Consider the following 17,099-nt stretch of genomic DNA (forward strand, 5'->3'; position numbering starts at 1 on the left):
AGTCATGTTCCAAATACTTCAAACAGTAGGCCAATTTAGTGGAATGCCTACTGAAGATCCTCACCTTCACTTCAGATTGCTTATAGAGGTGAGTGATTCCATCAAATTAGATGAAGTACCTAAAGATTAAAGTTGTTTCATATTCACTAAGCGATAGAGCTCGAGCCTAGTTGAACTCATTGCCATCAGATTCCGTTACCACTTAGTAAGAGTTAGCAGAATGATTCCTTATGAAATATTCCCCACCTAGAAAGAATGCTAAGTTGCGGAATGAGATCACTAATTTCTAATAGATGTATGGCGAGTCCTTGAATGAGGCATGGGAAAGGTTTAAAGAACTATTATGGAAATGCCCTTATCACGGAATTTCGTATTGAATCCAACTAGAGACATTCTACAATAGTCTCAATACTCACAAGACGATGGTAGTAGACGTTTCTGCTAATGGTGCTCTCCTTTCTAAGTCATAAATTAAGGCTTATGAAATCATTGAGAGAATTGCCAGCAACAATTACCAATGGCTAACCAATCGAGTAGCTTCAAGACGAGTCGCAAGAGTACATGAAGTGGATGCCCTCACTTCACTTGCACCTCAGGTATCTTCGATATCCTCAATGCTTAAAAAATTTACTACTAATGGGTTTAACAATGTTGCAACTTAGTCACCCAATCAATTAAAGAATATAGCCTGTGAATGTGAATATTGTGGGGAAGGGCACTTGTACAGAGATTGCCCATCAAATCAGGAATCTTTTTATTACATGGGTAATCAGAACTAAAACCAAGGTAGGCAGGGACAACAATCCAATTTTTGTAACCCATATTGGCGAAACCATCCAATTTTTTTTGGAGTAACTAAGGGGATGGACTTAGTAACACTTACACACAACCCAGATCAACCTAACCACCTGGATTTAGCCAAGAAGTTCAGAAATCAACTCAAGTTGAACCTTCCAATGGCTTAGAAAACCTCTTGAAGGCATACATAGCGAAAAGTGATGCCTTAATCCAAAGCCAAACAACCACATTGAAAAACTTAGAGAACTAATTGGGCCAGCTTGCAACTGAACTTAGAAACCGACCACATGGCACTTTGCCTAGTGATACAAAAAATCCAAGAAATCCAGGAAAGGAGAATTGTAAAGCATTGACTCTAAGGAGCGGAAAGACGACAGAGCCCAACACTGTCGAAGTTGAAGAGGAGCCAACTAGCACTCGAGATAAATTGGAACTTCAACTAAGTGTTGACAATCCAACTTCACCAAAACCAGAATCAATAAAATCTAATAAGGTAACTTCTGACCCAATCATTTCTAATAAACTAACATCTTTATTAGATGCAGAAAAACTACCACAGTAGACGAATTACCCAATTCTAGTAAAGAATCCTCCACCACCCTACCCTTAAAGACATCAGAAGCATAAACAAAAAGTCCAGTTCAAGAAGTTCTTAGACGTACTCAAGCAACTTCACATCAAGATTTCTTTGGTAGAAGCTCTTGAGCAATGCCAAACTACGTCAAATTCATGATGGATATCCTGCCCAAGAAATGGAGAATTGAAGAATTTGATACTGTAACTCTGACAAAGGAGTGCAGCGCATTTCTGCAAAATAGACTACCCCTTAATATGAAGGACCCTAGATGTTTCACCAGACCTTGCAACATCGGAGCAACTTATTGTGGTAAGGCACTATGTGATTTGGGTACGAGCATCAACTTGATGCCCATGTCCATATTAAGAAAGTTGGGGATAGGTGATGTTACACCAACTACGGTTACGCTTCAATTAGCAGGTCGATCTTTAGTACATCTAGAAGGAAAAATCAATGATGTATTAGTACGTGTAAACAATTTTATTTTCCCTACTAACTTTGTTGTTTTAGAATTTGAAGCAGATAAGAAGGTGCCAACCATCCTTGGAAAGCCTTTCCTAGCAACTGGAAGGACCCTTATTGATGTGCAGAAGGGCTAACTTACAATGTGTGTTCAAGATAACCAGGTAACATTCAATTTCTTTTTAAATCTATATTATTTCCTAACACAATTGATGAGTGCTCTACAGTATCTGAGTTAGAGGAGTTAGTCGTGAATGGGAACTCAATTCTATTGAGGACCCATTAGAACAACTCTTAATGTCAGACCCCCCAAGTGATGATGATGAAGAGGAAAGTAACAGCCCGTTTTTAGGTTAAATCAGAACAGTGGTTTCGGGACCACAAATCTAAGTAAAAATACTTATTTTATTATTTTATTAATATTTACAGTATGATATAATTATTTGGTGAAAGTTTCATTGAGAAATTTTACCGTTTAAATGCTTAATTCGATAAAAAGGACTAAATTGCGTAACGCGTAAAAGTTGAGTACTATTGTTTAAAGGTATAAAATTGCTATGGTTTATTAATATAAGAGTCATTGCATGTCAATTAGACCTTAAATGATATAGTGGAAGTTGTTGGCTTGGTATTTTTGAAATTATTAAAATTCATTAAGGTTATTTTGGTAAAATGTTAATTATGTTATATTAAACAAAAAAAAAACCAAAATCATATTATTTCCTTCATCTTCATTGCTGAATTTGAGAAATAAAATAGGGGTTTGAAGCTTCCATGGTTTCGGCACATTCTTAGCTAGATTAAGGTACGGTTTTGACTCGATTTTTAATAATTTTTACGTTTTTGAGTTCGTTTCAACTTAATCTAGCTGACCCGTACCTTCTTTTTTAAAATTGTTAAAGATTTTAGGTTATGAAATCATTGAATATTTAGGTATTTTGAAGTTTCTTGTTAGATTATTAATGCTTGTTAATAGATATACAAGTTTTATAAAGTGATTTTTGACAAAAATGAGAATTAGGGATTAAATTGTGAAAGATAGAAATGTTGTGGTTGGAAATATGAATAAACTGAAAATATGGGCTAGTATAATACCATATATAATTTGGCTAAGGTGGATTGTGGTTAAAAATGTGAAATTTTCCATTTTATGTATAAAAGACTAAATTGCAAAGTAGTCAAAAGTATAGGGGCAAATGTGTAATTTGCCAAATATGCGTGAATTGAATTAAATGGTTACTAAAAATGTTGAATTTGATAATATATAGACCAAGATAAGCCGAGTTCGGGTTTAGATCAGGGAAAGGAAAAGATTAACGACTAGCCGATAGTTGAATTTAAGCAACTCGAGGTAAGTTCGTATAATTAGAATCGAATTTATATTTATAATTAAAATTTCTATCTTGAATATTGTATGAATTTATATATATGAATTATAGAATTGAAATGACTATTGGTTATATGCTCAAATTTATTTTCGAGTCCCGTTTGAACCGTAGAAAGTAGTAGGATACAAGTGACATGTCACTAGGGTTACCGTTTGGTCGAGCTCTGACATTTGTTTTTAGCTCTTATGAGCTTACCATTCATCTCTTTGGATCTTATCATTTTTGTCTTTAGGGACTTACCATTTCAGCTCTACAGAGCTTACCGTTCAGCTCAATTGAGCTTACCGTTTATCGGCTCAAGAGGAGCATACCGATAATGGCTCGAAAGAGCGTATATGATGATGAATTGACAGATTTTCGATTTATACACTTAGTGTGTATCACTCGAGTATACTTGATATTTTCGAAGGTTCAACGGGTATTATACTGATATGAAACATAAAGTACATGTTACATGAATAATATACCTTACATGAATTACATGTTACATGGATTATAAGGTTTACATGGATCATATGTTATAAGAGTACATGAGATTTATGATTAGTATGGATACAATAATACTTGAGTTACATGAATGTATATGTGGTTGGTTTCATTCTTATGAATTGATGAATAGATGAATATGAGATAACTAACTTGTGATTGGTGATGTGAATAGGCATTATGAACAAATGGGTTGGATTTTAATTTGTTAAAATGCTTATTGTCATTTGGTAAGTTTATTTCTATATTATACGTGCTTACTAAGCTTAATGCTTACTTCTTTTATTTTTCTAAGTTTTATAGATCCGAAGCTTGCTCGATTTGATTAAAGTCGGAGATTACTATCACACTGTCCATGAGACTTTTGGTACTTTTGGAACTTATGTAAATGATGTAAATATGGCATGTATAGGCTAGTTTTTAGGTTGAATCATATGGTTACTTATACTAAACAATGTGATGTGAATCTTGGTATTTGATTAAGCAATGTGATGTGGCTTGAGTTGGAAATGGTTGGTTAGTATGAAAGCTTATATTATATGTCTTTAAGATGGTAAATTTGATGAATGGTATTTGGTATATATAGAGTTGAATGTTGATAAATTAATATGTTTTGTTGTGAATGATTTGATAAAGATGGAATAGGTATGAATTGGTTATATTTTGCATATGAAATGGTTGTAAAATAATTGCCAATTATGGTTATGTATGCTTGTGATATTAAGGTGGCAAGATGGCTTTGTAAATAGCCTATTTTTACCCACACGGGTAGGGACACGGGCGTGTGTCTCAGCCGTGTTGTTCGAAGGCCATTTCGAAATGAGCCTGAGTAGGCTACATGGTCACACACACACGGGCGTGTGCTAGGTCATGTGGCCAAGTCAGTAGCCTCTTTAATTTTCACATGGCATGGCAAACGGGCATGTCATGTGGCCGTGTGGACAAGTCAGTAGGTATGCCCTATTTTGCCACAACCTAGACACACGGGCATGTCTAATGCCGTGTGAAGCACACGGCCTGTTCTCACAGGCGTGTGATAGTTAAAAAGTTGAAAACTTTCTAAGTTTCTGAAATTTGTAATATTTTACGATCTAGTCCAGAATATATGATTAAAGTTTGATATGTTTGTTTTAAGTTCATAATGGTTGTGAATGAATGTTATTGATTGAATTATGATGTTTCTGGATAAATAATTGTTCTGAATTGAATTACAAGTTTGGTAATACCTCTTAACCTATTCCAGCAGCGACGGTTACAGGTTAGAGGTGTTACATTTTATTGGTATCAGAACTACAGTTTAGTCGATTCTAGGACTACCGTAGTATATATGAGTCTAGCTATACATGCCATATATATATAACCTATGATAGTGTGATGACTCCTGACATTTTAAAAGTGTTTTCATATAACAAATGGATCCAAATCAAGCGATAGCTGATGAACTAGAGACTAATGCGCCTGCTCCCACTCAAGGGACAGCACCTTTCGAACCTATACCTGTAGCCAGTAGTCACGGAGGAGAGGCTAAAGAAGCCTTCTTTCAGATGATGAATGAATGGTTCTCTGAGTATGTCCGAACAAATCCGGCTGCTCGACAACCTCTACCCCCACTCGTTCCCCAACCAATACCCATAGCTCCTCAAGGTTTGGAATTTCTGCGACTGAACAGACCACTAGTAGATAGAATCTGAAAATACGGGGCTCAAAAGTTCAGGGATACAATTGATGATGATCCTGATAAGGCTGAGTTATGGCTTGAGAATACCATCCGAGTGTTTTATGAATTGTCGTGTACACTGGATGATTGTGTAAAAGGTGCTGTATCTCTGCTAAGGGACACAGCGTATCAGTGGTGGAACACATTGGTGTCGGTAGTGCCCAGAGAACGAGTGACTTGGGAATTCTTTCAGACGGAATTCCGTAAGAAATACATAAGCCAATCATTCCTGGATCAAAAGCATAAAGAGTTTTTAGAGCTTAAACAGGGTCTTAGGACCGTAATTGAATATGAAAGAGAATTTGTTCGGTTAAGCAAGTATGCTTGGGAGTGTGTGGCTACCGAAGAAATGATGTGTAAACAGTTTGTAAATGGGTTGAACGAGGATATCAAACTCCTGGTCGGAATTCTAGGCTTGAAAGAATTTATTGTCTTGATTGATAGAACGTACAAGGTCGAAGAACTTAGTAAAAAGAAAAGAAAAGCTGATTCTGAGGCTAGAGACTTCAGAAAGAGATTTGTGGGGAAATCACACTAGTCAATATCAAGAAATCTAGAGATTTTCATCCTCGCTCTAGTAATTCTGCGGGAATTTTGATTAGAGAGAGAGACATAAGACAATTTAACTCAAAACCTCAAACGACATCTGTTGCTAGTATGGACAGTGTTAAGAACGTTGGGCCTGAATATAAACATTGCAATAGGTGACATTATGGTGATTGTAGACTTAAGAACAGAGCTTGCTTTAGATGTGGATCTTTTGATCACTTTCTCCGGGATTGTCCAGAAAAGTCTATGGTTGAAAGAGATCAACCAGCGAAAATTAGCAACACGTCTGCTAGAGGGAGACCACCCCGAAATACTAGGAATGCAAGTGGTAACCAAGCTGCTACTAAGGATACTACAGTGAGATCTGAGGCACGAGTACCCTCCAAGCATATGCTATCCGTGCAAGGGAGGAGGCAGCATCACCAGACATTATCACCGGTACTTTTTCTCTCTTTGACACTGAGATAGTTTCGTTGATTGATCCTGGATCAACTCATTCATATATCTGGATATGGCCGTGTGGACAAGTCAGTAGGTATGCCTTATTTTGCCACGGCTTAGACACACGGGCATGTCTAATGCCTTGTGAAGCACATGGCCTGTTCACATGGGCGTGTGATAGTTTAAAAGTTGAAAACTTTCTAAGTTTCTGAAATTTGTAATATGTTACGATCTAGTCCTGAATGTATGATTAAAATTTGATATGATAGTTTTAAGTTCATAATGGTTGTGAATGAATGTTATTGATTGAATTATGATGTTTCTGGATAAATAATTGTTCTGAATTGAATTACAAGTCTAGTAATACCTCTTAACCTATTCCAGTGACGGTTACGGGTTAGAGGTGTTACAAGGAATATCTAGCTTCGTTAGAAGCTAATTCAATGGGATTTAATCCGCAATCCCGCTTTCAATCATTGGAATTAGAGAACTGAGATTATGTTCAATAAAAAGCGTTAATCGAGGAGCCACCTAAATTAAACTTAAGGCGCTTCCTTAACACTTAAAATGTGTTTATTTAGGTGATGCTTCTACTTTTCCTATGATTATTTCAGTAGAGTTAATTAAAGAGCAGAATGATAAACTCATTCTAGTGCTGAAACAATTTAAAAAGGGTATTGGATGGACCATAGCAAATATTTGTACTATTAGTCCATCCGTGTGCATGTACAAAATCATCTTAGAGGATGGTGAAAAAGAATGATTGATGGACAACAGAGACTAAACCCCATTATGAAGGATGTGGTGAAAAAAAAAGTATTAAGTGGTTAGATGCGAGTATAACTTACTCGATCTTAGACAGTTCATGGGTAAGTCCGGTCCAGTGCGTGCTAAAGAAAAGAGGCATTACGATTGTGGAAAATCAAAGCAATGAGTTAATACTGACTAGAATAGTTACGAGATGGAGAATTTGCATAGATTATAGTAAGTTGAACAAAGCGACTCAAAAATACCACTTTCTTTTGTCGTTCTTGGATCAAATGTTGGATAGACTCGCAGGGTGAGACTATTACTGCTTTCTAGATGGATACCCAAGGTACAACCAAATCATAGTAGCATCAAAGGATCAACACAAAACAATATTCATATGCTCGTACGGTACGTTTTCCTTTAGACGTAAGCCTTTTGGTTTATGTAATGTTCTTGCTACATTTCAAAGATGTATGATGACAATCTTTACTGGCATGGTGGAAAAGTTTTTGGAAGTTTTATGGATAATTTTTTAGTGTTTGGAGACATTTATGATGATTGTTTAGCCAATCTAGCCAAGGTATTGAGGCGGTGTGAAGAAACAAACCTTGTACTCAATTGGGAAAAGTGTCACTTCATGGTACGAGAAGGTATTGTTTTAGGGCACCGAATAACAAGACGATGGATCGACGAAGACAAAACAAAGGTAGATGTTATTGTGAAACTCCTACCTTCAGCATCTGTAAATGGTTTTAGGAGCTTTTTAGGACATGCTAGATTTTATCGAATATTTATCAAAGACTTCTCCAAAATTGCTAAACCTTTATGCAAATTATTGGAGAAGGACACAACATTCAACTTTGATGAATCTCGGCACCAATTATTGTCAGACCTAATTTTTCTCGGCACCAATTATTGTCACAACTAATTGGGAATTACCATTTGAATTAATGTGTGACGTAAGTGACTTCATGATAAGAGCTATAATAGGCTAGCGAAGGAACAAATTTTTTCATCTTATCTACTACACAAGTCGGGCTTTGACGGGAGCTCAATTGAATTATATGATAATGGAAAAAAAGTTACATACTATTGTATTTGATTTTGAAAAGTTCCGACCTTATCTTGTAGGTACCAAAATGTCTGTCTATACAGATAATTCGTCAATCAAATACTTACTTGCCAAGAAAGATGCCAAGCCAAGATTGATCTGATGGGTACTTCTACTTCAAAAGTTCAATCTAGAACTTTAAGATAAAAAAAAGGTAAAAATCAAGTAGCAGATCACTTATCCAGATTGGAGCCATAAGAAGGAACTTCTCCTCTTATACCCATTCAGGAAACATTTCCGCACGAGTACATAATAAAGGTAAATCATGTCCATAACACCCCTTGGTTTGCTAATTTTACTAACTATTTATATTGTGGTTTGATGCCTCTTAATAAGGCATATCAGCAAAGAAAAAAGTTTCTCCATGATGTGAAGTACTATTTTTGGGAGGAGTCATACCTGTTCAAGTAATGCAGAGATCAAATGATCAGGAGATGTGAGGTAGAAAATGAGGTACATGAAATTTTATATCATTGCCAAACAGCTCTAAGTGGAGGACACTTCGAAGGATCACATACCACAGCCAAAGAATTACAAGTAGGATTCTTTTAACTTACTCTAATCAAAGATACATATGCTTACATGAAAAGTTGTGATCGATGCCAGAGGAGTGGAAGCATAACCAACAAAAATAAGATGCCACGAACTAACATCATTGAGGTAGAATTATTTGATGTTTGGGATATTGACTTTCTTGGTCATTTTCATCCTTCTTTAGGTCACAAGTACATTCTAGTAACAGTAGATTACGTATCTAAGTGGGTTGAGGCCGAGGCATACCTGACGAACGATGCCAAGGTAGTAATGAAGTTTTTGTAGAAACATGTGTTCAGAAGGTTTGGAACTCCTAGGGTTATCATCAGTGATGAGGGGTCTCACTTTATGAACAAATGGTTGAAATGGTTGCTTGATAAACATAGAGTGAAGGACAAGATTGCCACAACTTACCATCCCCAAAAAAATTGGCAAGTTGAATTGGCGAATAAAAAGATAAAAAGTATATTCGAGAACGTAGTTTGTCCAAATCGACAAGACTGGTCCAAAAGAATGGATGATGCTTTATAGGCCTACAAGACAACATACAAAACACTCATAGAGATGTCTCCCTATGGGTTGGTTTTTATGAAAGCCTTTCATTTGGCCTTGGAGTTAGAATATGAAACTTATTGGGCTCTCCAACAGTTGAACTTGGATATCAAGCTTGCTAAAGAGGAATCGAGGATTCAGCTTAATAAGTTAGAATAATTCTGAATATTCTCGTATGAAAATGCCAAATTGTTCAAGGAGATATTGAAAAGATAGCATGAAAAGCACATCCGATTTCAAGAATTTGAAACAGGTCAATAAGTTTTGTTGTTCAATTCAAGATTAAAGTTCTTTCTAGGTAAGTTAAAATCTTGTTAGTCCGGTCCATTTACTATTCATCAAGTTCCCATACGAGGTTCTTGAACTTCATGGTTAGAAAGGTAATTTCAAAGTCAATGCTCAACGTTTAAAACATTACCACGAGGATAAAATTGAGCGAAATAAAACCTCTCTCATTTTATCAGATTTTTAATTTTTCATTCTTATTTTCAAATAAATGAGTTAGGTTATATTTTCTAGATTAATATATTAAAATAAATTCTAACTAGGAGATTGGAATTTAAGCAGGATCTCTTGTGACCCCTCCAACCTTTCCTGAAAATTAATTTTAACATAAATTTTCGAGAAAATATTTTCTAAGTGGAAAAATAAATTTTAATGTGCCAAATAAAAGGGTCAATTTTGGTCCAAGTATTAGTTTTTCATTTCATTTTCAAATTATTTTTCAAAGATAAGTACTTAATTGAATTGTTTTTAATAATTAGCTATTCTTTTCTATAAATATTTTAAATAGCTAAAATAAAGTTTTTATTTTTATTTTTAATAAATAAGATAATAAAAATAGTATATTAATATATTATATATTAATTATTATTAACTTTGTATAGCATTAGGAGTAGTAGTTTTTCAATAATAATGTAAGCTTATTTTTTATTAGAGTTAGTGTTAACTTTTACCTCACAATTACTTTAAATACCACTACTTCTCCTCCCTATTCAAATCACCTACAAACTGTTGGCCTCACCCTTTTTCCCTTCTCCACCGCTTCATATCATCTACCCAAACCCCTCAACCATCGATGACCCTAGCTGCTAACCTTGAGTTGCATGTCCCTTGTTGCCAGAAGCAGCAGCCGCTACACGCTTTTGTTCCCTTTGCACCAAGTCGCCGCACCTCCTTTGCTGCACCATTTTCGAACCTTGCAAGCCACCATTCAACCATTTGCTAGTAGCCACAAAGCTGTCGCACCTTCTATGTCCACCACCAAATTGTCGCTAGTCACCCTCTAACCTTAAGCCAACGCCATTTGCTTCACCCTCATATTATTTTCTTGAGTTCTTATTGGTTTTTATAAAGGTGGTAAGAAACTTTTATTCCAAAAATTTTATTTTAATTTAATTATATAACTTTTTGATTTTACACAAATTGTTGATATTAAATTCTAATTGAATTCTTGGAAAACTATTACTTGTTTCCATCTTATGTGATGTTCAAGTTGAATCATGCCTCATTAAAAAACTCATTCCTTTGTCCAAGACGAAGAATCACAAAACAAATTCCATTGCGAAGAAGCTAAGATGAGATATGAGAGTATCTTTAAGAAAAAAACAAATGCTTCCGGAGAAAGGTTTTACTTTGGGAAGAAGTAACTATATTGATTTCATCGCAAGCATTCAAAAAGTTGCTGAAGCTCTAAAGTGGGAAGTGTTTTGTGACAAAAGGCCAAATTTGACCAATAAGTTAGTTCGAGGTTATGTGAATTTGATCTCAAGTGTTTTGACAGAAGTTTTCATCTGAGGAATTAAGGTGCCTCTAAACCCGAGTTCCATTAATGAATTTTATGAGATACCTGATTTCAAAGACGACAAGTATTCTTCCTTAATGGAAAATATTGAGGTGGAGAAATTATAAGAAATCCTACAAGAACTCACAGTTTCAAGTTCTAAATGGATTGTGTTGAAGCACGAGACCTATACTTGTCGAAGAAAATACTTGACCCCTGTAACACCCCTAACCCGTACCCGTCGCCGGAGGGTTAAAGAGTATTACCATACAAGCACGAAATTCTAGTTAACATTATTTGAATAACTCTCGTTGGCACACTTATAAAACCGAATTCCAACTTGTTTTTTTTTTTAATATACAAAAGAGTCATTTCAAGATAATAGGTATATTGATTCATTCTGAAGTTCAATTCACATCAAACATTGGAAACATAAATCAAATATTAACCACACATTCACATTAACTACGTGGAACACATATAGTAACTTAACAAGCCATTTTCGCATGACTATACATATATACATCATCAAAAAGATACTTATTTAACAACAAAAAGTCAAGCCTATACATGCCATTATCAAAGTTTAACTACTAGAGTACCGAATGGGCTTAGATAGTATGGACGACTTCGACTTTGAGATCCCCGAGACTGTAGCTAACGAACGAGATGTATAAAACAAAGAATTAAGGCAACAAAGTAAGCATTTCTATGCTTAGTAAGTTTTAAGCATTTCAACAATTAAAACTGGTCATTAAAGTCAAACATTAAGTATCACAAAATTCGTATTCAAATTGTAAATCATTTGGCCGATTATACACAAGCACATTAGTTATAAAACCTATTGGCCATATATATATATGAATAATCAAGAGATTTTCAGCACATATTTCACTATACTATTTGGCTTATACAATTAAATTTAGACATACACTTTCATATAATGATGGACATCGATCGAATAGGCCATTCTCTTATTCGTAGATACGGTAATCATCTACACATATATATTCATATATATATATCATTCTTTGATAATAATAATTCGCTTTGAAAATCAATTTACATATGAGTACATAATATGTACCTGGCCATCTTAATGTATCATACATAATCAATAGTGGTTTCCTCGAATATTCGAATTCATAATCTTACTCCAATCACCGGCGTTAAGCCTATTAGGTTTTAAAACCCGAGTCCAGTTACTAGCACAAAGCCTGCGGGTCTTTAGGCCTGGATATATTTCCAGCACGTAGCCTGCGGACCTCAAGTCTGGATATATTTCCAGCACGTAGCCTGCGGACCTCAAGTCTGGATATGTTTCCAGCACGTAGCCTGCGGACCTCAAGTCCAGATATGTTTCTAAATATCATGCATACTTAGTCATATTTAAACACATCTCATTCAACTTATCACTTTAGTAGTCATTTGATACATTTGGATATAAACTCAATATGCACATCATCATTTACAATTTGGCTCAAGAGTCATACATAATATCACATATTCATTTCACCTTTCAAGCTTAAACCCAAAGTGACCATTAGACTATATGTCATATACATGAATTATTTATTTCATAACCTAATTCAAGTACAAACCAAAAGATCGCAATTCACCTAATATACTCGTATAGAGGCATCATCAATTATATAATAAAGGAGACTACTCAAAACTTACCTCGGATAAATTTGAACAGTTACGGATAGGCTACTCGATTGCTTTCTTTTTTCCCTATCTAATTTCGACCCTTTTTGCTCTGCAGCTTGATTTAAAACAAATAGATTTATTCAATTACTTATCAATTAAGCAATTTAATTTAATACATGTATATCATTTATTTAAGGTACAAATGACCTTACTAACTAGCTATTTAAACCTCACACATATGCCCTACTCATGCACTATCGAACATATTACTAGGCTACAATCAACAACTACATTTATTCCCAAATAATAGATTAAAATTATCAAGGAACATTTTACTAACTTATTACCTTGCACATTCGAATTTCATAAACTAATTTGCATACAAATTTCACGTATTTTATAATGGAGTAAGTGCCGAATTACAGTTTGAAATAAAGTCAAAATATATCTCTTATCATAATTTCATATACGTCATTTAATTTTATATAATAACATATTTTATCCAAGATCGACACTAAAGTTAGATGTATCACTCAAAATACCAAAGTCCAACTAAGTCCACAATTATTCACTACTACAATTATAGCCTTATCATAGAAATGAACTTACAACAACCTAGTATACATTCTTTTTGAATTTCAATTAAGGCACAAACCTAACATTTTAGTCTCTTTTTATTAACGAACCACATTAGCTAATCATTCCCATTTAAGATATAATTACATACATTGTTTATACATTCATATCGATTGATTTCATTCATCAAGACATCCAATACGAAATGCAAAACATCCAAAATTTGCTAGAACCTAAAGTCTTTGGCCGAATGTTACTAAACTCAAGCCACCATATATATATATATATATATATATATATATTTTTATCCGTAAGTCACACCCAAAAATCACATTCAGCACTTCTCATTCACAATTTTACAAATCTTCAATTTCACTTACAAGCTCATTTATATAACATATAAAGCATTAAACAAATTTTTCATCAAGAATATAGCATGACCGATTACCTATTTTTCTCCCTAAATCCAAATTCGGCATACCCTATAAACCAAATACCAACCTCAACTTTTAAGCTAAAATAACAAGCAACATAACACATCCAACATAACTATCCATGCTAATGACATCAAAGCTTCTACTAAAAAAAATTTTAAGTTCCTTAGCCGAATTTTCAATCCTCCAAAACCTAAATTCAATCCAAGAAATATGTAGAATTCAAACTAATCATCCAAATTATACATACATTTCTAAGAGTGGCATTAAACATACCTTCTTCTAGCAATCACCATAGCCGAAAATTTAAACAAAAATTTTATTCTTTCTCCCTTCTAGTTTCAGCAATGGAGGAACAAGATGAATCACTTTGGTTTCTCCTCCCACTAACCAATATTCTATTATCTTTTATTCATTAATTCATTTAGTAGATATAAAAAGGTTAATATAAAATATATATTATATATATTTAATAATATCATGGCTGGCCACTATCCAAAAATGGATTATTAGACATGCAAGCCCCCTTTTTTTATTAACATGCATTAATAGACCACTTTTAAATTTACCTATCACATTTCAAAATTTTCTCACATAAGTCCTATTTAATAAATTTCACATACAAATGACAAAATTACAGCATGAAACTTTCACAAATGCATGTACACATACAATTAAGCATATAATATAACGGTTAATTATTTTTATGACTCGGTTTTGTAGTCCCAAAACCACTTTCCGACTAAGGTCAAATTAAGGTTGTCACAACCCCATTAGCGAAGGTATGGTTTTATTTTATTTGATTTAGTTTTATGTCTATCTCACATGGGACTACAATTTTAGTAGAATGAATGGTCTTTCTATACTCAATTATGCCAACAAAGACCATTAATGTGAGAAAAATCATTCTAAAAGAAATTCAAATTTGTGCTGCAAGACGTTCTGGTCCAACCTATTTCCCTTTTATGATCACAGTGTTATGCTTGAAAGCTATTATTCATGCAACTGTAAAGAAGACGGGACAAAATCTAGGTACAATCACCAATTGGGACCTTGTTCAAGTAGCAGGAAATTCATTTCTTCAATAGCAAGCTGAATTAAACAATGACACTGAAGAAGAGGATATTCCTACAAAACTAGAACTAGCACAACCAATCAAAATTCCTGACTTGGCAAAACAGACTGAACCAATTTTCGAACCTAACATGGCTACCCCAACGTTTAGAGCTCATTCGCCTGGCCCAAATCTTTGAGATGAGCTGTAAAAGTTGACGGACTTATTACAACATATGTAATAGCAACAACAAGCTTATTGGAGATACTAAAAAATACGGGATGACTCAATTAGAGATGCTTTTAAGAAAATATTTCACAACTCGTTTGTTTTTGTGCTTGAATTTCTCAACTTTATATTCGATCCATGGACTCCAATTCGAGGAAGGAACAAAGTGATTCAAGCAAAAACAAGGACACTAAAGCAAAAATTTAGAGAGGTTTGCAAATAAATAAATAGAGGGTTCTTATCTTTACTTTATTTTTCTTTTTAGGATATTTTAAGTTTTAAGTTCTTTTAGGATATTTCTATTTCTCGCATAATAAAACAAGATGTTGAAATCATTAATAAAATTGAACAATTTGCAAAATAAGAAGTGTGGCAATAGATATGTACATGTCTAGAAATGGATCTATCTAGGAAAAGCTTGGTACTTAAGCAGTCAAACTTGACTCACCTCCTTTTCTTAGGATCCTACCTGGTGTACAATATTTATTCACTTCTATAGTTTTTTTCCTTCTATATATTGTTTTTAACAAAGGAGACATTGTTCATCTTAAGTAGGGGGACCAAAAATTGAAAGTGTTTGTTTTTTTCAAAATTCATTTTTCCTATCCAATTATGATTAAGTTGTATTTTGCTCAAAATTTTTATTTTTTCTTAATTATACTAAACTTTAGTATAAATAAAGTTCTATTATGTCAATATTTGCTATGTTAGCTAAAATATGACATAAATGTTACTCTTAATAAAGTACGTAAATTCAAACCATGAGATTTTAAATTTTTTAGAAAAGCTAAGCATGCATGAAAGTTTAAATCTCTAAAATTGACTTAGTAATTTCTTGAGGTGAAATCTTAGGAGGCATGGAATTTTGAAAATGATTTAGGCAAACTTTGTTTGGACCGTTTGAGCTTGTCAAGCCAACCTTAATGAAAACTTATCCTTTGAAACCTAACTTTGAGACTATATGGTATGATTTCCTTTGAACCTTACAAATATAAGCCATCCATTCTATCATATATCTTTAAATTCTCCCAAACACTAAACTCAGTCTATCCAGAATATTCTTTGAAAATAAGTTTGGGGGAGTCGAGAAGAAATATCAAATCCTTAAAAAAAATTATAGTACATATAGTAATATGCTCGTGTGTTAAAAAAAACATATGTACTAAAAAAATAGATGTACAAGGAGCATGTATACTCCAATGCAAAATTTGTTGGTGAATTTTGAGATTTTTATTCCGAAGGTCCAATGCAAGTTGAGTTTAAGGTTTTAGCTTGAAATTATCTATCTTTTACCTACCTTAGCCAAGCCATGTTACAGCCTATTTAAAAGACCTATTGATTCAGATTTCAGTGATGACTACATTAGTAGAGAGAAATTACTAAACTCAACTTATGAAGGCATAATTAAACTTAGGGATTGCAGTTTAGTCTTAAATGAGGAAATAAAAGTTAATTGGTAAGCATTTAGCATATCTTTATTGAGAAAGCATTTAGTCTATTCTTTCTATCATGATAATAATTGAGAATAATTCGAACAATGTGTATGCTTAATTTGCATAATTTCAAAATTTTTCTTCTTGAGCATAATTATACTAAACTCATAATTGTGGAAAGAAGTTATTCTTGAAGAAATTTTTCAAAAGTGATCTTCTTAAACTTCTTTTGCAATTTGTGCATTACTTGGGATGAGTAATGAATTAAGTTTGAAGGCGTGAAAACACAAAAATATATAGACTTTTTCAACAACTTTTGAGCACTAATTCATGCAAGTTCTAAGTATTTTTTGTCGAATTTTATAATTTTTATTATAAAATAATTAATTTGAACTTAGTTATTGAAACATTGTGAATTTTAATTATTTTTATAATAATTTTGCATAATTTGGGTTATTTTTGGCAGTTTTGCATAAAAGGTGAAAAATAAACTCGGCAATCATATTGAAAGAATTAATTGACAAGGCACTTTAGGAGCTTAAAATGAGGAATTAACAGCCACGAAGGATTTGAATT

General features: G+C 33.7%; 1 non-coding gene across 1 annotated transcript; it reads right to left on the reverse strand.

Moving 5' to 3' along the window:
- Positions 1-261: 261 nt before the first annotated feature.
- LOC128280191 (small nucleolar RNA R71) lies at positions 262-367 on the reverse strand. The gene has a single exon (XR_008270371.1). It is a non-coding gene; the product is annotated as a small nucleolar RNA R71 (small nucleolar RNA).
- Positions 368-17,099: the final 16,732 nt, after the last annotated feature.

The sequence above is a fragment of the Gossypium arboreum genome, chromosome 8, assembly GCF_025698485.1.
Source record: "Gossypium arboreum isolate Shixiya-1 chromosome 8, ASM2569848v2, whole genome shotgun sequence".
NCBI lineage: Eukaryota > Viridiplantae > Streptophyta > Magnoliopsida > Malvales > Malvaceae > Gossypium > Gossypium arboreum.